Genomic DNA, 19,601 nt, shown 5'->3' on the forward strand with positions numbered 1-19,601 from the left:
GAGGAAATGAGGTACCAGATCTCTTTCCTGAGATGAAATCTGCCAACTGAGACAGAGCAGTGGCCTGATACCATCTCATCAGCTGAAACTAATCTGCCTCTCCAACTCCCCTTCCTGCAGCCCTGGGGAAGGAGCCTGGGGAAGAGGGAAGTCCTGGTAACTCCTCCTCTTCCCCTTGGGGAGAGAGCGTGACAGGTCATCTTGGTTGCCCTGTGGCACCCTCAATCCATGTTTCTGGCCTTTGGGGAGGGCGGACTAGAGAGTCTGAAGTCCATTGGGCCACTATGTGGTGAGGAAAAATCCCTGTAGGCCAGTGTGACCACCAATTCTGTATTTTCAGGGACTTCCCTTATTTGGTGCTAAATATCCCACACAACCTGTATCCAATAGGGAGCTTTTGATCTGATTTAAGAGTAGATTTCCTATCAGTGTTAACATAATGGGTCAGACATTGATACACACCATCCTTTACCCCAAATACAATTTTGTAGGATGTTGCCTCTAAGCCCCATCCCCCCCAAAACAAAACATCTTTGTCCTGTATTAAAAGGGTACTTGTGACATTTGGATGGTGGGGAGAGGCAGGTGTGTGTTAGGTGTGCCAGATATTGTATAACAGTTTTTTTTCCTGCAAAGCCATGATATAAGTCAGATGTGTTTTCTCCTCAGAAACACTATTTAAATAGCTTCTCCAAGAAGGGTTTTTGAATCCAATGCATCCAATGAAGTGAGCTGTAGCTCACAAAAGCTTATACTCAAATAAATTGGTTAGTCTCTAAGGTGCCACAAGTACTCCTTTTCTTTTCACTATTCTATTGGTATTGTATGTAATATAGAAACAACTTCATGTTTGGCCACTAGAGGGAGCACAATCACTGCTCTTAAAAAAAGATTGTAGAACATTTTAGTATAGCCGTGAAATAGTGACAGTTTTTCTTTCCTCTGTTAAAAGAAAACATTCCTTTAAACGCTGGAATTCTTTTTATAACAAATTCAGAGCCAATTCTTAGAATATGTGTAATATACAAGTGGCAGTTTACATGTATATATGACTCTTACTGTATGCAGATAAAAAAAAACAAATTAGATACAACAGAGTAAGGCCACATTCCCACAATCTTAAGCGCCTAAGCCACCTGACTCCAGGAGACAGGTTCCTGGCTGTGGATCGCTAAGCAAGAACAAGCACCTCCCACAGCCCTTAGGTGATTTCATGAGAGGAACAGGGCTTAGGATACACCCCTCTGGCCGGCATCTCCGAAAAACTACAGTGCTGGTTTTTGGGGATTGCATTTTAAGGCACCCTATCTTGCCCCATTCAGTGTGTAGGGAGCCTACGTGCCTAACTCAGGCTTTGTGCATCACAGTTTTCTTCCTGTGATTTTCTAGGTGCCGGAAAGTTAGGTGCTATGACGCTAAGCACTGAAATGCCTAAGTCCCTTTGTGGAACTGGATATCTCTAGTATGGGCAGTCTTTCATCCACATTTTCTCATGGGAGATTATATATAATCTCATACTCCCATGAGAAAATGTGGATGAAAGACTGCCCATACTGGATAAATGAACCAGAGATCAGTCTATAGAAGGGGTGGCCAACGTGGGCCAGAATTTACCAATGTACATTGCCAAAGAGCCACAGTAATAAGTCAGCAGCCTTCTCTCCCCCCCACCCATCAGCTCCCTGCCCCGGCTCCCAGTGTCTCCTGCCCACTGGCAGCCCCACCGATCAGTGCCTCCCCCTGCCTCCTGATCAGCTGTTTTGTGGCACGCAGGAGGCTCGGGGGATGGGGTGGTGGGCGGGGGGGAAGAGAAGAGGAGCGAGGGCACTTCAGGCTCAAGGGGAGGGGGCGGAAAGGGGTGGAGTGGGGGCAGGGCCTGTGGCAGAGCCAAGAGTTGAGCAGCGAACACCCCCTGGCACATTGGAAAGTTGGCGCCTGTAGCTTCAGCCCCAGAGTCAGTGCCTATACAAGGAGCCGCATATTAACTTCTGAAGAGCCGCATGTGGCTCCGAAGCCACAGGTTGGCCACCCCTGGTCTAGAGCTTGATGAAGTCATAATCTTGGAGAAAAAAGAGTTTTCAGGAATTAAACTAAGTACAGTAAAAACCAGGTGATAAAACAGATTTAATACATTTTCCTTGTGGAATTTGAAGGATACATTTAATTTACACTTCTTTTGGAGCAGTGTCAGAGAGTTCCAGAGTCAAATATAGGACATTGAGATATTTTCCTAATCAGCAACAGTGATGCAATTGCTCAGCCTATCCATCTTCTGCTCTTAAGTCTCATACAAATCCGTCTAGTGTTAAATGTGAAATTTAACACAAGTACTTCACAGTACAAAAATTATTGTAAGTCAGTCCCTCCTCACCAGCCAATCAGCATTCAGCATGCATCAAAATCCTGAAGCAACTATTTTTGCTAGGGGCCGGGGGAGCCTCAGAGCTTTCTGCAATGGGGGTCTCTTGATTGGCTGGATATCCTCTTGGTGGAACAGCCCCTTTCAGAAAATTAATAATTCTACACACAACACAGAAAGCCACTCCCAATCATATATAGTATTGTAAGCATCCACCCAAAGGGCCATAAAAAGTCACTTGCCTTAGATTATAAGCTTTTTGGGAGACCGGGACCTTGTCTTCCTCATGAGGCTCAAGCTTTGCGTCAGGGCATGACATGTCCCAGCTACTTCAGAAAGGTCTTGTTGCACCTCTGCATCAAGGGGTGGGGGTGCATCAGCCTCCCACCCCAGTCATAGACACCAATATAAATTCACTTGACTGTCCTTGCAAAGTCACCGTCTCTCCTTCCAGAGCAGCCTCAGAAAAGGAGGAGATGGCAGCCCAGGGTTCTGGGAAATAGAGAGCTGAGTATGGCAGGGAGGGGGCCCAGGGGCTGGAGCCCCAGGAGGAGCTGCTGCCTCTCATCTGGCTGGTCCCGGACAGCTTCAATTACTGCTTTTTACCCATCTCCAATGGCTGGCCCAGGCTGAGAGACTGGGTGGGACTCTTTTCCCCTTTCCCCTCCCACCAGGGGGACCTCCCAGACCAGACTCCCTGTTTCCCAGAACCCTGGACCGTTTGAAATAGGGCTACATTAAATGTGAACTAGCTACCTTTTAGCTCCCTCCAGCAGCATTCACACAGGGCAGTTAGTGTGCACCACTTTGGTGAGCTCTGCAGATCACACTGTGGGGACCTTGGATAACACTGCGGTATTATTAAATATTTAGATAGGACACTCATGCCCCTTTTCAAAATAAAGAATAAGGATAAACCGCAGCTGACTGATTACAAGTGAATTGTTATTGCCATCAACACACTCATCTATGACACGTTTGAATGCAAAAAGCAAGAGGGATGGGGTGGAATGTTGCTGATGAGTAACTGTCAACTTCATAGGGAAAAGCATTATCCTTCCCCATGCACCCTCTGGAAGGGCACTTGGTGGTAGAAAATTTAGAATGCTGTGACCTCCATCCCCATTAATCTCTAAACCTGACCTTATTACAAGGAGATTAGGGAATGGACCAGACAATGATCATGACAGATGTGAATAAAAGGAACAGTGCCTCCTCCCTTTTCCTTCCACCTCCATGGTGGGTCGCTATGGGAATTACAACCCCCACCCCCCAATCTCACATTTGCAGTTTAAGCTCCTTCTCCTTGTTAAGTAATCTTATTGATTTAGAGTTCAGCTTTTAGCGTAGCTACATTTTCCTGACACTTAGGTGAAACGGTTACCTAGATGTGTTCTTTTTCCTTGATCTTGTCCCTCCTGATTACATCTGGCTGTTGGCAGTTGTCCCCACACCCCTCTTCCTTGTTAAGAGCCTATGCTATAAAAGGTTTCAGAGTAGCAGCCGTGTTAGTCTGTATTCACAAAAAGAAAAGGAGTACTTGTGGCACCTTAGAGACTAACAAATTTATTTGAGCATAAGCTTTCGTGAGCTACAGCTCACTTCATTGGATGCATGAAGTGGAAAATGCAGTGAGGATGTTTTATACACACAGACCATGAAAAAATGGGTGTTTATCACTTCAAAAGGTTTTCTCTCCCCCCACCCCACACTCCTGCTGGTAATAGCTTATCTAAAGTGATCACTCTCCTTACAAATGTGTATGATAATCAAGGTGGGCCATTTCCAGCACAAATCCAGGGTTCAACAAGAAAACCTTTTGAAGTGATAAACACCCATTTTTTCATGGTCTGTGTGTATAAAACATCCTCACTGCATTTTCCACTTTATGCATCCAATGAAGTGAGCTGTAGCTCACGAAAGCTTATGCTCAAATAAATTGGTTAGTCTCTAAGGTGCCACAAGTACTCCATTTCTTTATCCTATAAAAAACTTTCCTTTCCCCACCCCATATGCATATTCAGGATTCTGAATTCCCATCGGGATGTAAATCACAACTGCATTTTTAATTAGGTGGTGGAAATTGGTTTAGATTTTAAAGATTTTGTATTTACTACAACAAAAGCTGGCTCCCCACTCCACTTATTCTGATGATAAATTGAGAAATAACTACAGCAATAATACTTCTTCCCCTCTCCAATCCCCCGCCCCCCATAGTCCTCCAGAAATAGTTATTTTGGGTATCTCTCTCTTTGCCGTAGTTTTGCCACTAAGTGTTTGTATATACATTAGCACAGTTCTTGTTAAAAGAATTCCTAACAATGGTTGTTTGTGACTGAAGACCTGAGCTTTATTTATGCAATCAACATTGTTTAAACAATATTTAAAACTTTCTTCAAGAGAACAATGCTGTATACAGCTGCTTTATTAATAAAGTTACTGATCCTTTGTTATTTTTAAATCTCCACCTTCCTGTTAGGCCATGTAAATAGAGATGCCTATATTTAGCGGAAACCAGTATTGTTTCATGGATCTCAACTGTTCTTAATATAGGAAAATCTTTACAAATATTTTATGGGAATAACTGCTCTTTTTTTGTACTTGTTTTCCTGGAGTAATTTGGATGAATACATTTTAAGGACAGAAAGGGCTATAATAATTATTAGTCCAGCCTCCTACATTACACTGTCTAAAGAACCTCACCCAGTACTTTCTGCATCAAACCCATAATTTTTGTTTAAGATATAGCATGTCTTTTAGAAAGATATCCCAGTCTCGAATTAAAGAGTGCAAGTGGTAGAAAACCTACCACATCCTCAGATAAATTGTTCCAATGATAAAGTACTCTGATTTAAAAAAAATCTGAGATGTATTTCTTGTCTGAATTTGTCTAGCTTTATCTTCTAATCAGACCTTTTTGCCAACATGTCTTTTTCTGGTAGATTAAGACTAATTAGAGAGTAGATTACTTTGTACCAAGGGCAGGCCTGGTTAGAACAGCTAATAAGACACAAATGGACTCAAGCTGGTAATTATATTTATAGTGGGGGAGAGGCTAATGAATCTCTCTCTTTTTAGATAGAGAGAGAGAGAAGCTCAATGGGATACTTGAAACTGAAGATGCAACCAGCAATAAAGTTTTTGACCAGCTCTGAATTGGCCTTCATTCTCAAAGGGAATGAAGCACAGAACTAGGTTGAAGCACAGGACTAGCCTCACAGAACATGGGTTCTATACCAAACTCTGCCACAGACTTTCTGTATGACCTTAAGCAACTCACCTAATCTGTCTGCGCCTCAGTTTCCTCATCTATAAAATAAGGGTAATAGTATTCATTTTTATTTGACAGCATAACAAAACAAAAAAACTGCACCAACCATTATAGTGCTAGTAAGTAACTCCTAAAATAAGTATCCAATCTTTTCTGAAGTAGTCCTATGATCTTATCCAGACTAAAATAAATTTAAAATAATCGAGACAAAAGTTTTTTATATATGGATTAACCAGTGAGTGTTAGAAGCCTTATTTAGATGGGGCAGACACTATCTCTCTCTATGTGTTTATAGAGTGTGTAGTGCTTGGAGCTTTTAGGAACTACTGAATAATTTTCAAAAAGTGAATTACACCTCATTTTTCAAAGTCTCATATCTCAGAAACCCTTTTTTCCCCCTCATTCACCTTCAGTTTTGATTAAAATACGAGCTTCTGACAGATCATAAAAGTGGAATTTTGAGAGAAAAGGGCATACTCTGAGAAAGAACAGGTAGGATAAGACTAGAATTGAGCTTTTAGTGGAAAGCTATTAAGAACTACCACCACCGTTCCATAATTTATGTTTGGAAAGAATTTTGGGATCCTCTGGGATAAAAGGTTCTATGTAAGTGCAAAATGTTAATGCAGAGGAGTTAAAACTAGTTAGACAGACTTGACAGGCATATAAATAAACTCCAGGCATAGCAGCTCGATAATGCTTTTAAGGACCTTCTTGATTCAGTGCCCCATAATTTGATTTTTATACCAAAATAGTTGCAAAGAAGAAAAGCAAAATGGGAAGCTCAAAGCACCCCCTTCCCCTAACCAGCCTGCTTTTTGTGATAAATACAAGAGTGGTCAATCTAGCATGGGAGAACAAAGAAAAGCTCAATGGGATACTTGAAACTGAAGATGCAACCAGCGAAGTAATAAATCAGTAATGTGTGTGAGATGCTCTGCAACAGCTTCAGTGGGCCTTGTGTCAATGAAGAACTAATCACTTAGCTTATAAAAACACCTTTCTAGTGCAAAGAAGAAACTTCAGTCATGAGAACGCAAATCAAATAAATAAGGATACTGAGGGAATGTCTACCCTGGAATAAGAGACCTGTGGCATGGCTGTGACTGGCCTAGGCAATTGACTCAGGCTCGTGGGGCTCAGGGTGCAAGGCTAGAAACTTGCAGTGTAGATGTTTGGGCTCGGGCTGGAGCCAGGGCTCTGGGACCTTCCCACCTTTTGGGGTCCCAGTGCTCAGGCATCAGCCCGAGCCTGAACGTCTACACAGCAATTTTACAGCCAGGCAGCCTGAGACAGCTGACCCGGGCCAACTGTGGGTGTTTAATTGCCGTGTAGACGTACCCTAAAAGTCAATTTTCAACGGTCTTCTAGATATGCCTTCTCAGGCATTCAAACACAGCTAAGTGAAGATGCAAAGAGTTAACATTCCTAACTTGCTCTCCTAACATTCACCCCCTTTCAGGGTTTGGTTTTATTAACCCAGAAATTACAAACACAAAGTTCAGCCCAGACCTTCCTTTTTGGTTTTTGCTGCTACAGGTCCCCTCTCTCTCTAAATCTGGGTGAGGACATGAGACACCCACCTCAATGTGTTAGAGTCCATTTCACCTTTTCCCAGCAGAATCAACGCCAGCTAGCACACCATTTGTTTGTTTTTTTCCCCAGGCAAATACAGATTAAACAAATTGCATTGGAAAACAACACCAAAATGCAGCCATTTACCCATACTCTTCTTTTCCTCCTATACATCTATGGATACTTGAACTGATCCACTCTGAATTCATTAATGTCTTAGGAAAAGAGGCATTTATGGCAATGACACATTACAGTGGCATGTCACACTATCATTCTCAAAAACATTACTCCTAGTATGTCATCTCCAGGAACAATGGCATACCTTGGCAATTAATTTCTTATTCTTCTGCAGGGTGATCCTAGAGTATGTAACCCCAAATATACTAAGCAGTACTAGCTAATGTGACTATATTCCTAGCACAGGTTGGAACTTGTTTCATTAGCAGTACGTGACCCAACAAGCAGGTATTTGAATGAAGGAGATCTTTATTAAGCATGTATAGAGGCCTGTGTTTGTTTAGTATCAGCTTGCCCCATCTTGCACTCTTTAGTCCCTGGTGTCCCACCAAACTCCTGTGTGATCTTAAGCAACACGAGCCTCTTTTCCCAATTCTACTCATACAACATTTCCCCCCATTTTATAAACCAACACATTAACTAATGAACTTCTGTTTCCACAAAACACCTCTAGGCCACAGGTAACTGTACTTAGCCTAGATGAGTCACATCTGTACCATGGACTCAATTAGGCCTGTACTTCCAAAGATAAATTTAGTTTCTTCGAAGGTGACCAGACCTGGACCACACTACTTCTGCCTCTTTTACCCTTTTCCAAATCTGACAGCCTGGTTCTCTCGATTCTCCTCCTACTCTGAAGGATTGGCCACAGAATTATTCTCAGTGTCTATGCTCTCTGGTACTTTTGGCATTTCAATGATTCACATGCAGTGATTTCCTGCGCTTCCCCACTCTGTTGGTTTGTAGACGCTTGCAGTTTATCATAAAACTTGTCCTTACTGAGTGTTCACCTCATGTGATCTGGGAGCCACTGAACTACTTACAACTCCATTAGTTCACCTTTTCCTGTTTCTTTCCAAAGGTTGGATCCATTCTGGAGTGCCCTCTTCCAGACCTGGAAATTCTTTGGCCGAGCAGTTGTACTGTGTCACTTGCTTCCTCGGACAGGTCATCATTTCCATTCTGCCGTTTTCTATTTTCTGTTTGACTCTACTGTAATCCCTCCAGTGCCCAACTCTGTTTTTGCACATGCAGCTAAAAAATTGTTCCGTCTCCCCACACTGATGCTGTCTGAGCACAGGGCACTTTCGTTTTCCCCCTTGGGCTATCTACCACAGTAAATGCAACTCATTGTGGGTACAGACCCCTGACTGCCCTGCTCTTCCTTTCTTCCATCTCATAGCATGCACCACTGTGGGTGCTTGGACTCCTACGGTTTTCTATCCTGTGTTGAGGCTTCTGCTGCATAGGCCATGTCCAGAGATCTATTGGAGATGAGATCTCCTCTTGGGTCAACAGCTCAGGCAGGCATTAGTCCCTTGTGCCACAACCCATTCAGTCCCAAGTCACGGATGTCCATAATGCTGTCACGTAGGGATCTATTCCTTCCCCCTCATATTTGTCCTTTGTGAAGAACTTATGCACCCCCACAGTTTCATTGCATTTGGGAGAAAAATGGTCTCTACAGCTCCGAACACAGTTGCTACTGCTGAGGCAGTGGTGAGCTTGAGACTGGCTTATAGTTCTCTACCATGCTCTCACATGAGATAACATAAGATTAATTTCTTCCTTTACTCCTCATCTTGGATGGCTAGATCTGTGTATAGCTCAAATACCTGCTTCCTTCAGGTCCACACCTGGGCTAGGTTCTTGTCTGCAATAATCAAGGGCACCTATGGGCGGTGTGTGCCATGATTCACGCTGCTACCTGCTGTGCTCCACAGCTTCTTATAGACAAATCACTGTCACCATGTTTTATTAGAAATAAGTGATGTGGCAGGCAGATAGGCATTTGTAGGAAAGAGATCTTTACTGAGCATGTATTGAGGCCACTGTTATATTTGTCTGGTGGTAGCTTGGCCCACCTTGAGCCTTTTGGTGTCACACCAAACTAGGTCCCTCCTGAAATCTGACCCTCTTCCTCCAGTTCCTCCATCACACACAGTGTTGACCTTGTCAGTGGCAATCTCAATTTACTTGCAATCCAGTTGTTATCAATCAACTTGTGATGTCCCCAGCTCTCGTGAGGAGGTATATGCATTGGATTTCATAAATTCATAGATATTAAGATCAGAAGGGACCATTATGATCATCTAGTCTGACCTCCTGCACAACGCAGGCCACAGAATCTCCCCCATCCACTCCTGCGAAAAACCTCTCACCTATGTCTGAGCTATTGAAGCCCTCAAATCATGGTTTCAAGACTTCAAGGAGCAGAGAATCCTCCAGCAAGTGACCAGTGCCCCATGCTACAGAGGAAGGCGAAAAACCTCCAGGGTCTCTTCCAATCTGCCCTGGAGGAAAATTCCGTCCCGACCTCAAATATGGCGATCAGCTAAACCCTGAGCATATGGGCAAGATTCACCAGCCAGATACCCAGGAAAGAATTTTCTGTAGTAACTCAGATCCCACCCCATCTAACATCCCATCACAGGCCATTGGGCCTATTTACCATGAATATTTAAAGATCAATTAATTGCCAAAATCATGTTATCCCATCATACCATCTCCTCCATAAACTTATCGAGTTTAATCTTAAAGCCAGATAGGTTTTTTGCCCCCACTGCTTCCCTTGGAAGGCTATTCCAAAACTTCACTCCTCTGATGGTTAGAAACCTTTGTCTAATTTCAAGTCTAAACTTCCCAATGACCAGTTTATATCCATTTGTTCTTGTGTCCACATTGGTACTGAGCTTAAATAATTCCTCTCCCTCTCCGGTATTTATCCCTCTGATATATTTATAGAGAGCAATCATATCTCCCCTCAACCTTCTTTTAGTTAGGCTAAACAAGCCAAGCTCCTTGAGTCTCCTTTCATAAGACAGGATTTTCATTCCTCGGATCATCCTAGTAGCCCTTCTCTGTACCTGTTCCAGTTTGAATTCATCCTTCTTAAACATGGAAGACCAGAACTGCACACAGTATTCCAGGTGAGGTCTCACCAGTGCCTTGTATAATGCTACTAAAACCTCCTTATCTCGACTGGAAATACCTCGCCTAATGCATCCCAAGACCGCATTAGCTTTTTTCACAGCCATATCACATTGGCGGTTCATAGTCATCCTATGATCAACCAATGCTTTTTTTGCCTCTGTTTTCACTAACAAGGTCAGCTCCCAGACTGCTACGCTGGGCATCACAAAATGGGGAAGAGATGGCCAGCCCTCTGTGGAGATAGAGGTGGTTAGGGACTTTTTAGAAAAGCTGGACGTGCACAAGTCCATGGGGCCGGACGAGTTGCATCCGAGAGTGCTGAAGGAACTGGCGGCTGTGATTGCAGAGCCATTGGCCATTATCTTTGAAAACTCGTGGCGAACCGGGGAAGTCCCGGATGACTGGAAAAAGGCTAATGTAGTGCCAATCTTTAAAAAAGGGAAGAAGGAGGATCCTGGGAACTACAGGCCAGTCAGCCTCACTTCAGTCCCTGGAAAAATCATGGAGCAGGTCCTCAAAGAATCAATCCTGAAGCACTTGCATGAGAGGAAGTGATCAGGAACAGCCAGCATGGATTCACCAAGGGAAGGTCATGCCTGACTAATCTAATCGCCTTCTATGATGAGATTACTGGTTCTGTGGATGAAGGGAAAGCAGTGGATGTATTGTTTCTTGACTTTAGCAAAGCTTTTGACACGGTCTCCCACAGTATTCTTGTCAGCAAGTTAAGGAAGTATGGGCTGGATGAATGCACTACAAGGTGGGTAGAAAGCTGGCTAGATTGTCGGGCTCAACGGGTAGTGATCAATGGCTCCATGTCTAGTTGGCAGCCGGTATCAAGTGGTGTGCCCCAAGGGTCGGTCCTGGGGCCGGTTTTGTTCAATATCTTCATAAATGATCTGGAGGATGGTGTGGATTGCACTCTCAGCAAATTTGCGGATGATACTAAACTGGGAGGAGTGGTAGATACGCTGGAGGGGAGGGATAGGATACAGAAGGACCTAGACAAATTGGAGGATTGGGCCAAAAGAAATCTGATGAGGTTCAATAAGGATAAGTGCAGGGTCCTGCACTTAGGACGGAAGAACCCAATGCACAGCTACAGACTAGGGTCCGAATGGCTAGGCAGCAGTTCTGCGGAAAAGGACCTAGGGGTGACAGTGGACGAGAAGCTGGATATGAGTCAGCAGTGTGCCCTTGTTGCCAAGAAGGCCAATGGCATTTTGGGATGTATAAGTAGGGGCATAGCGAGCAGATCGAGGGACGTGATTGTTCCCCTCTATTCGACATTGGTGAGGCCTCATCTGGAGTACTGTGTCCAGTTTTGGGCCCCACACTTCAAGAAGGATGTGGATAAATTGGAGAGAGTCCAGCGAAGGGCAACAAAAATGATTAGGGGTCTGGAACATATGAGTTATGAGGAGAGGCTGAGGGAGCTGGGATTGTTTAGCCTGCAGAAGAGAAGAATGAGGGGGGATTTGATAGCTGTTTTCAACTACCTGAAAGGGGGTTCCAAAGAGGATGGCTCTAGACTGTTCTCAATGGTATCAGATGACAGAACGAGGAGTAATGGTTTCAAGTTACAGTGGGGGAGGTTTAGATTGGATATTAGGAAAAACTTTTTCACTATGAGGGTGGTGAAGCACTGGAATGCGTTACCTAGGGAGGTGGTAGAATCTCCTTCCTTAGAGGTTTTTAAGGTCAGGCTTGACAAAGCCCTGGCTGGGATGATTTAACTGGGAATTGGTCCTGCTTTGAGCAGGGGGTTGGACTAGATGACCTTCTGGGGTCCCTTCCAACCCTTATATTCTATGATTCTATGATTCAATACTCCAAGGTCCTTCTCCTCCGTTACTTCTAATTGATCTGTCCCCAGCTTATAACTAAAATTCTTGTTGTTATTTACCCCTAAATGTATAACCCTACACTTATCACTATTAAATTTAATTGTATTACTATTACTCCAGTTTACAAGGTCATCCAAATCTTCGTGTATGATATCCCAGTCTCTCTCCAAATTGGCAATACCTCCCAGCTTTGTATCATCCGCAAACTTTATTAGCACACTCCCACTTTTTGTGCTGAGGTCCGTAATAAAAAGATTAAATAAGATTGGTCCCAAAACTGATTCCTGAGGAACTCCACTGGTAACCTCCCTCCAGCCTGACAGTTCACCTTTCAGTAGGACCCGTTGTAGTCTCCCCTTTAACCAATTCCTTAACCACCTTTCAATGTTCATATTGATCCTCATCTTTTCCAATTTAACTAATAATTCCCCATGTGGCACTGTATCAAACGCCTTACTGAAATCTAGTCTACAAAATCTGTTCCTTTCTCAAAGGAGATCAGGTTGGTTTGGCACGATCTACCTTTTATAAAACCATGTCGTATTTTGTCCCATTTACCATTGACCTCAATGTCCTTAACTACTTTCTCCTTCAAAATTTTGTCCAAGACCTTGCATACTACAGATGTCAAACTAACAGGCCTGTAGTTACCCGGATCACTTTTTTTTCCTTTCTTAAAAATAGGAACTATGTTAGCAATTCTCCAATCAGACAGTACAACCCTTGAGTTTACAGATTCATTAAAAATTCTTGCTAATGGGCTTGCAATTTCATGTGTCAATTCCTTTAATATTCCTGGATGAAGATTATCTGGGCCCCCCGATTTAGTCCCATTAAGCTGTTCGAGTTTCGCTTCTACCTCAGATATGGTAATATCTGCCTCCATAGCCTCATTCCCATTTGTCATGCTACCATTATCCCTAAGATCCTCTTTAGCCTTATTAAAGACTGATGCAAAGTATTTGTTTAGATATTGGGCCATGCCTAGATTATCCTTAACCTGCACTCCATTCTCAGTGTTTAGCGGTCCCACTTCTTCTTTCTTTGTTTTCTTCTTATTTATATGGCTATAGAACCTTTTACTATTGGTTTTAATTCCCTTTGCAAGGTCCAACTCTACTTCACTTTTAGCCTGTCTCACTTTATCCCTACATGTTCTGACCTCAATAAGGTAGCTTTCCTTGCTGATCCCTCCCATCTTCCACTCCCTCTATGCTTTCTGCTTTTTCTTAATCACCTCTCTGAGATGCTTGCTCATCCAGCTTGGTCTACAACTCCTGCCTATGAATTTTTTCCCCTTTCTTGGGATGCAGGCTTCCGATAGCGTCTGCAGCTTTGATTTAAAGTAATCGCAGGCCTCCTCTACCTTTAGATCCATACATTCGTCAATCCAATCCACTTCCCTAACTAATTTCCTTAATTTTTGAAAGTCAGCCCTTTTGAAATCAAAAACTCTAGTTGCAGATTTATTTTTGTTTGTCCTTCCATTCAGTTTGAACTGAAATAGCTCATGATCACTTGAACCAAGATTGTCCCCTACAACCATTTCTTCTATGAGGTCCTCACTACTCACCAAAACCAAATCTAAAATGGCATCCCCTCTAGTCGGTTCAGAAACTACTTGATGAACGAATCCATCAGCTATCGCATCTAGAAAAATCTGAGCCCTATTATTATTACTGGTTTCAGAGTAACAGCCGTGTTAGTCTGTATTCGCAAAAAGAAAAGGAGTACTTGTGGCACCTTAGAGACTAACCAATTTATTTGAGCATGAGCTTTCGTGAGCTACAGCTCACTTCATCAGATGCATATTATTACTAGCACTCGTCCTCTAGTCTATATCTGGGAAGTTAAAGTCTCCCATGATCACACAGTTTCCATTAGTATTTACTTCATTCAAAACATTAAAAAGAGGGCTCTATCCATATCCATATTAGATCCCGGTGGTCTATAACACACCCCAAGCACTATCCCATGGGAGGCTCTAATAGTTTTCTTCCCCAATGTGATTTTTGCCCAGACGGACTCTGTCTTATCCATTCCATCGCTTCTTATTTCTTTACATTCTACCTCATCATTGATATACAATGCTACTCCACCACCTTTACCTTTATTTCTGTCTTTCCTAAACAGCACATACCCTTCAATACCATGTTTCTGTTATTCCTATAATATCTGGTTTCACTTCCTGCACCAGTAGCTCTAGTTCCTCCATTTTGTTACCTAGGCTCCTCACATTGGTGTACAAACATCTTAATTTTTGCTGTTTGGCCTTGCTCGCATTCTGTACCCAATTAGGCACGGCCATTCTACAGCCAGTATAACCTATTAGACTGGTATCCACACTGCCCTTCCTCCTTATATCCATTCTCCTACCTACGGCTGTATCCTTTCTTACTTTGTTTTCTTCCCTCTCAATGCTAAAATCTGGCATGGAGATTACCTGGACATCTCCCAGCCATCTCCCCCAAATTCCTAGTTTAAAGCTCTCAAACAGTTGTGCCAGCCTCCATCCTAGAAGTCTATTTCCTTCCCTACTCAGATGAAGTCCATCCCGAGAGAACTGTCCTCCGTCCATGAATGCCTCCCAGTGGCCATATATCCCAAAGCCCTCCTTATAGCACACCACTGCCAAAGCCATCTGTTGATAGTCATAATCTTGTCATACCTTTGTTGCCCTTCTCTAGGAACAGGCAGAATCCCACTAAAGATCACCTGAGCCTCAATTTCCTTAACCATCTTCCCCAGTCTAGCATAGTCTCCCTTAATACTTTCCAGTGAGAATCTAGCTGTATCATTTGTTCCCATATGAAGGATAATTAGGGGATTCTTTCTTGCTCCCTTTAGGATCCTTTTCAACCTCAGGTCTACATCCCGTATCTTAGCAGCTGGAAGACGGCACACCCTTCTATTCTCTGGATCAGCTCTGGTTATTCTTCTCAGAAAGGAGTCCCCAATCACATAGACCTGCCTTTTCCTGGTGACTGTGCTATTCTCCAGTCTATCCCCTGTTCCCTCTGGCTGCAAGTTCTTTCCATTCCTATTCTCCCTTGTAATCCTCTTCAACCCATCCTGTATCCTCCTGGGGCTCATATTTGGTGTAGTCTCCATTGACTCTTCCCCTTTTCCTGTAGAACTACCTGCTCTTTTCTTCCTTGCCCTTCCACTTTCAGGAACTACCTGCTGAGCCCCTTCTTATTTCCAACTCTACAAACCTATTCTTGAGCTCTATTTCTTCTTCAGTAGCCCGTCTTTTCCTCTGCCTGGTTCTTCTAGTCACATGCTTCCACTGACCACTTTCTTCACCTCATTCCTGCTTCCATCTGCAAGTCTGAGTTTTTCCCTTCAGACACCTCATGTCTTTGCTCCATAAGCTGCTCGAACCCCCTTCTAAACTCAACCAGACTTTCCACCTGCATCTCCAAACCTCGGATCTTTTCCTCCATCAGCTCTATCGGATGGCATTTCATGCAGACAAAGCTCTTACCAGGTACCCCCTCCAGGATCATGTACATACAGCAGCTTCCACAGCCAGTCATCTTCATTGTGTCTTCCGCTACATGGGTCACTCCCACTGCTGCCTCTGTGTCTGTCATAGCCTTCCCACCTTCTCCTCCAACAGAACTCCCACTGAAACTCCCCTGTTTACAGCTCTGTTTGCTGACTCCTGTGCCACTACAGCTGTCTCCAAGCACAATTTCAATAAACAGTACATACAGAGCTCCAAGAAGCCAAGTACAACTCCTAGTCCAAAGCGTTAAATGGGGATACGTTTATCAGAAAAAGATAAAAGATTATACCTTATCAAACCAACACCTCCTACATCCCAGGGCAATCATGTCCCGAGTCCCAGAGGTCCAAGTGTGACGCTATTGTCCTACTAGAACATCCATGCAGGTTAAACCACCCCTGACAGGTATTTGTCTACTACTTAACCCTGCCATGAGTGCAGGGGACTGGACTAGATGACCTCTCCAGGTTCCTTCCAGTCCTGGGATTCTATGCTCAATCCTTTTCTTAGGCCTGCTCTTTGCAGACTGGAGGAGCTGAAAAGTGCAGTCAATGGCAGTGATGCCAACTCTGAACGACTCACAATAAAATTATGAGTACTTGATTATTTTCTTTAGGCCCTAGCTCCTGGAGTCACATGATTTCATGAAACTCAGCTTTTTTTTTTGAATGAAAAACAAAACACATTTCTAGCCTTCATGACTGCAGAGAATAGCTTGAGAGTGTGACCCTTGAAGGCTCAAAAACTACATGGCAAATAAGAACTCAATGTGTATTCTTTTTTTTTTTTAAAAAGTCTCATTCTCTTTAAATAAATATGATTATTTCTGGAGGCCTGACTCATGATTTTTGAACACTTGGGGTTGCCAGTACTGTGATATATAAAAAGCAGCCTTAAATAATGTGGTAACAATGCTGAGTGTTTCTCACAAACCCACAGTTCAACACAGCAAATCTTGTGTCAAAATTCCAGGATATTCAAGTCCAATAAAAAGCAACATCCTTAAGTGTTACACATGACTTCAGTGGGAGCTGTAGCCAACAGAACTTGTAGGTTCTCAGCACATCTCAGGATTTGATCCAAAGATTGCTTATTTATTTTTTTCTTTCTTGAAATAAAAGTTAAACAGATACAGATACAACTGGTGTTAAAAGTTTGTTTTTTCCCCATTTGGTTATTTCAACAACTTAAGTCTCATTCAGGACTCACTCTTGAGTTCTGGTGTTTCCATTCAATGGATAAGAGATGTTCAAGTCCAATAGATGTCTAACCAGTATTCTTGCACATTTTCAATTAAGGAATGTTATTACAGGTAGCTTGTGTTTGCTTCATGTAATCTATTAATACCACCAAATAATAAAATTTTACTAAAGTAAATTAACTTCAGATAACATTTCCCTAAAGTGCGGTTTATACTCCTCAGAGACTTCTGCACCACTGAACACATGCATAATTCATGTCCAGTGCAGAATTTTTTTTTCCTGCACAGAAAATACATTCTGCCTGAGAAGTGTTGCAGTTCCCCCTTTTGCTCACCAGAGGCTGCTGTGGCACTAGGACAGCAGCCCCATGCCAGTGGCTGACTGGCAGTAATAGCCAGCAGTCAGATGCGTTCATCACAGCACCCTGCCCACAGAACCAGGTTAGGAGGCACAGGATAGGTGGGTGAGGACCTGAGATACAGACAGAGTAAAAACAACAAGGAGTCCTTGTGGTACCTTAGAGACTAACAAATGTATTTGGGCAGACACAGTGGGTCACAGACTGGGTTCAGAAGGGCTGGGGGGGGGGGGGGGGGAGAGAGACACAGATAGGGGCGGGGGCTCAGGAGCTAGTCGGGTGACAGCACTGTGCCAGTGATTGAATGGGAGGAAGGCTGTGGGGCCGCATGTGCCTGACTGAATGGGATAGACTAGGGGTCAGTCAGGGTCTGCATGGGAGAGGCTCCACAGCTCCCCAACAATCCCTCCCCCTCCAAAAAACCCTGTTCCATACTTTTCCCACCCACACCCAGCAACCTTCCAGGTTCACTCCCAGGCTTCTTCCCTCTTCCTCAGCTCCTCTGTTACCCCAACTCCCCCAAGTATTTGCACTGCTTCTGAGGAGTGCAGCAAGTAAGTTTCTGTACTATAATTTAAATGAATTACTCAACGTTCTGTATTTATTTGCATAGTAAGGAATCTATTTGTTAAAAAAAAATAAAAAATCCTGAATCTTTTTTGTCTGTATTATTATAGACATACTTGCTGACAGGTATTTTGAAATAAATTACCAAAATAATTGAAACAGGCGTGATTATATTTTGTTACTTTGACAAAATAAATTATGCAGAATTTTAAAATATTGTGTGCAAAAATTTTTGGCACAGAATTCCCCCAGTAGTAAGTTTAGCTCTGAATATAAAAATGGCATTTGTAGGGTTCGACCCTCAGCCTATCAACCATTCCCATGTCAAGGGTGCTGTTTACAAGCTGTATTTTTCTAACCCCAAACCTTGAAAACTCAGCCTGAGATTTTGAGTTAAGTCACACCACAACACATGTAACATTCATTCCAACCACTGAAAACATCAGTCTTTCCTCACCATTCTGATCTCTTCTACCAAATACTTAGGGGCAAACACATGAGAAACAACCAGAAATATTTATTGGGAAGAAACTGTTGATTCATAAAAGCCAGACAAACAATACAAGTGTTGATCACTAAACTCAAATTCCTCTCCAACTACTCTTTCATGTTCTTATCTCTCAAAATGCATTTGTTTTATTTTGTACGTGGTGACTACAGGCGAATCCTGGGCCCACCGAAGTCAACTGGAGATTTGCTATGCATTTCCTAGGAATCAAGAGCTGATCTTTGTAATGAATGCAATGTATGTACAATTTATCTTAGACTGGATTTGTTTTCAATAACTGATTTGGATGCTCTCTGTACCTTCAGTTATTTGGTAATCTTGTTTGCATGCACCATTTGTATAGTGTTATCATAAAAAAGCACCATGTTAAAGGAAAGTTCTCTCTCATACTTATTTTCTATTTACATAATGATTTGTAAAATGTTTATTTTGGAGATCTAAATTAAAGTTGACAGCATCCCCCTAAATCAACAGAAAATGTAGGTTTTTAGCCTTCAAAATGAAAGTTATTTATCTAGCCAGATCAACTCTGAGGCTGACATTCCATTATCTAGATTGATAAAAACGTGAAAAATAAAATGTAACCAAGCTTAAAGAATTCTGTTTCATTTATTGCTTGTGTGGTCTACTGAATTTTAACTCAGCCTGATGGGAGACTTTCTAAGAACTCCCTTCACTCACCTTTAACAGATTATCTTGTCCTGCTTACCCAAGGCAAATATTTGCCAGAAAAGTCTTATCGCATGAAAAGGCAGGCCAAAGTGTCTGCTTGACCAGACACGTTGTACAAAAGACTGTCTTTTGTACAATGTGTCTGGTCATGTTTTATGATTACCAAATTCTGGAAAGAAATCTCCAAAGAGCTTATTAAAACGTTATATAGAACATTCTAAATGAAGTCTGGATAGATTACTCTAGTGTATATAGACTCAATGATTCTTGCCTTTGAAACAAAATTTTTTTCAAAAGTGGAAAAATCTTATAAATATGCTGAATGAAATTTCCTCCTGGTAAGACTACTTTACCTTCTGAAGAATAACACGGCATAAGCATAATATCTTAAGAGTAAGCCCCTGAATTCTGCAAACACTTATGCATGTATTTACCCATGTCCACCTGAGTAGTCTAAATGAATTCACTGGGATTTCTCAGATGCCTAAAGTTAAGCATGTGCTTAAGACAGATTGCTGCCCAGCTGTAACATGCTAAATAAGGCGAGAGAGATTTTCAGG

At 42.6% G+C, this 19,601-nt stretch overlaps 1 protein-coding gene and 1 long non-coding RNA gene across 2 annotated transcripts in view; one reads left to right on the forward strand and one right to left on the reverse strand.

Moving 5' to 3' along the window:
* The window catches only part of LOC125631660 (uncharacterized), a 53,910-nt gene extending 34,967 nt beyond the window's left edge, over nucleotides 1-18,943 (forward strand). Inside the window, exon 3 of the long non-coding RNA XR_007355005.2 lies at nucleotides 18,522-18,943. This is a non-coding gene — a long non-coding RNA (uncharacterized LOC125631660). The remainder of the gene's footprint in view (nucleotides 1-18,521) is intronic.
* The window catches only part of CMTM8 (CKLF like MARVEL transmembrane domain containing 8), a 53,222-nt gene that overhangs the window by 21,395 nt on the left and 12,226 nt on the right, over nucleotides 1-19,601 (reverse strand). The gene's annotated exons all lie outside the window — the stretch shown is intronic.

The sequence above is a fragment of the Caretta caretta genome, chromosome 2 (assembly GCF_965140235.1).
Source record: "Caretta caretta isolate rCarCar2 chromosome 2, rCarCar1.hap1, whole genome shotgun sequence".
In the NCBI taxonomy this organism is placed as follows: Eukaryota; Metazoa; Chordata; order Testudines; family Cheloniidae; genus Caretta; species Caretta caretta.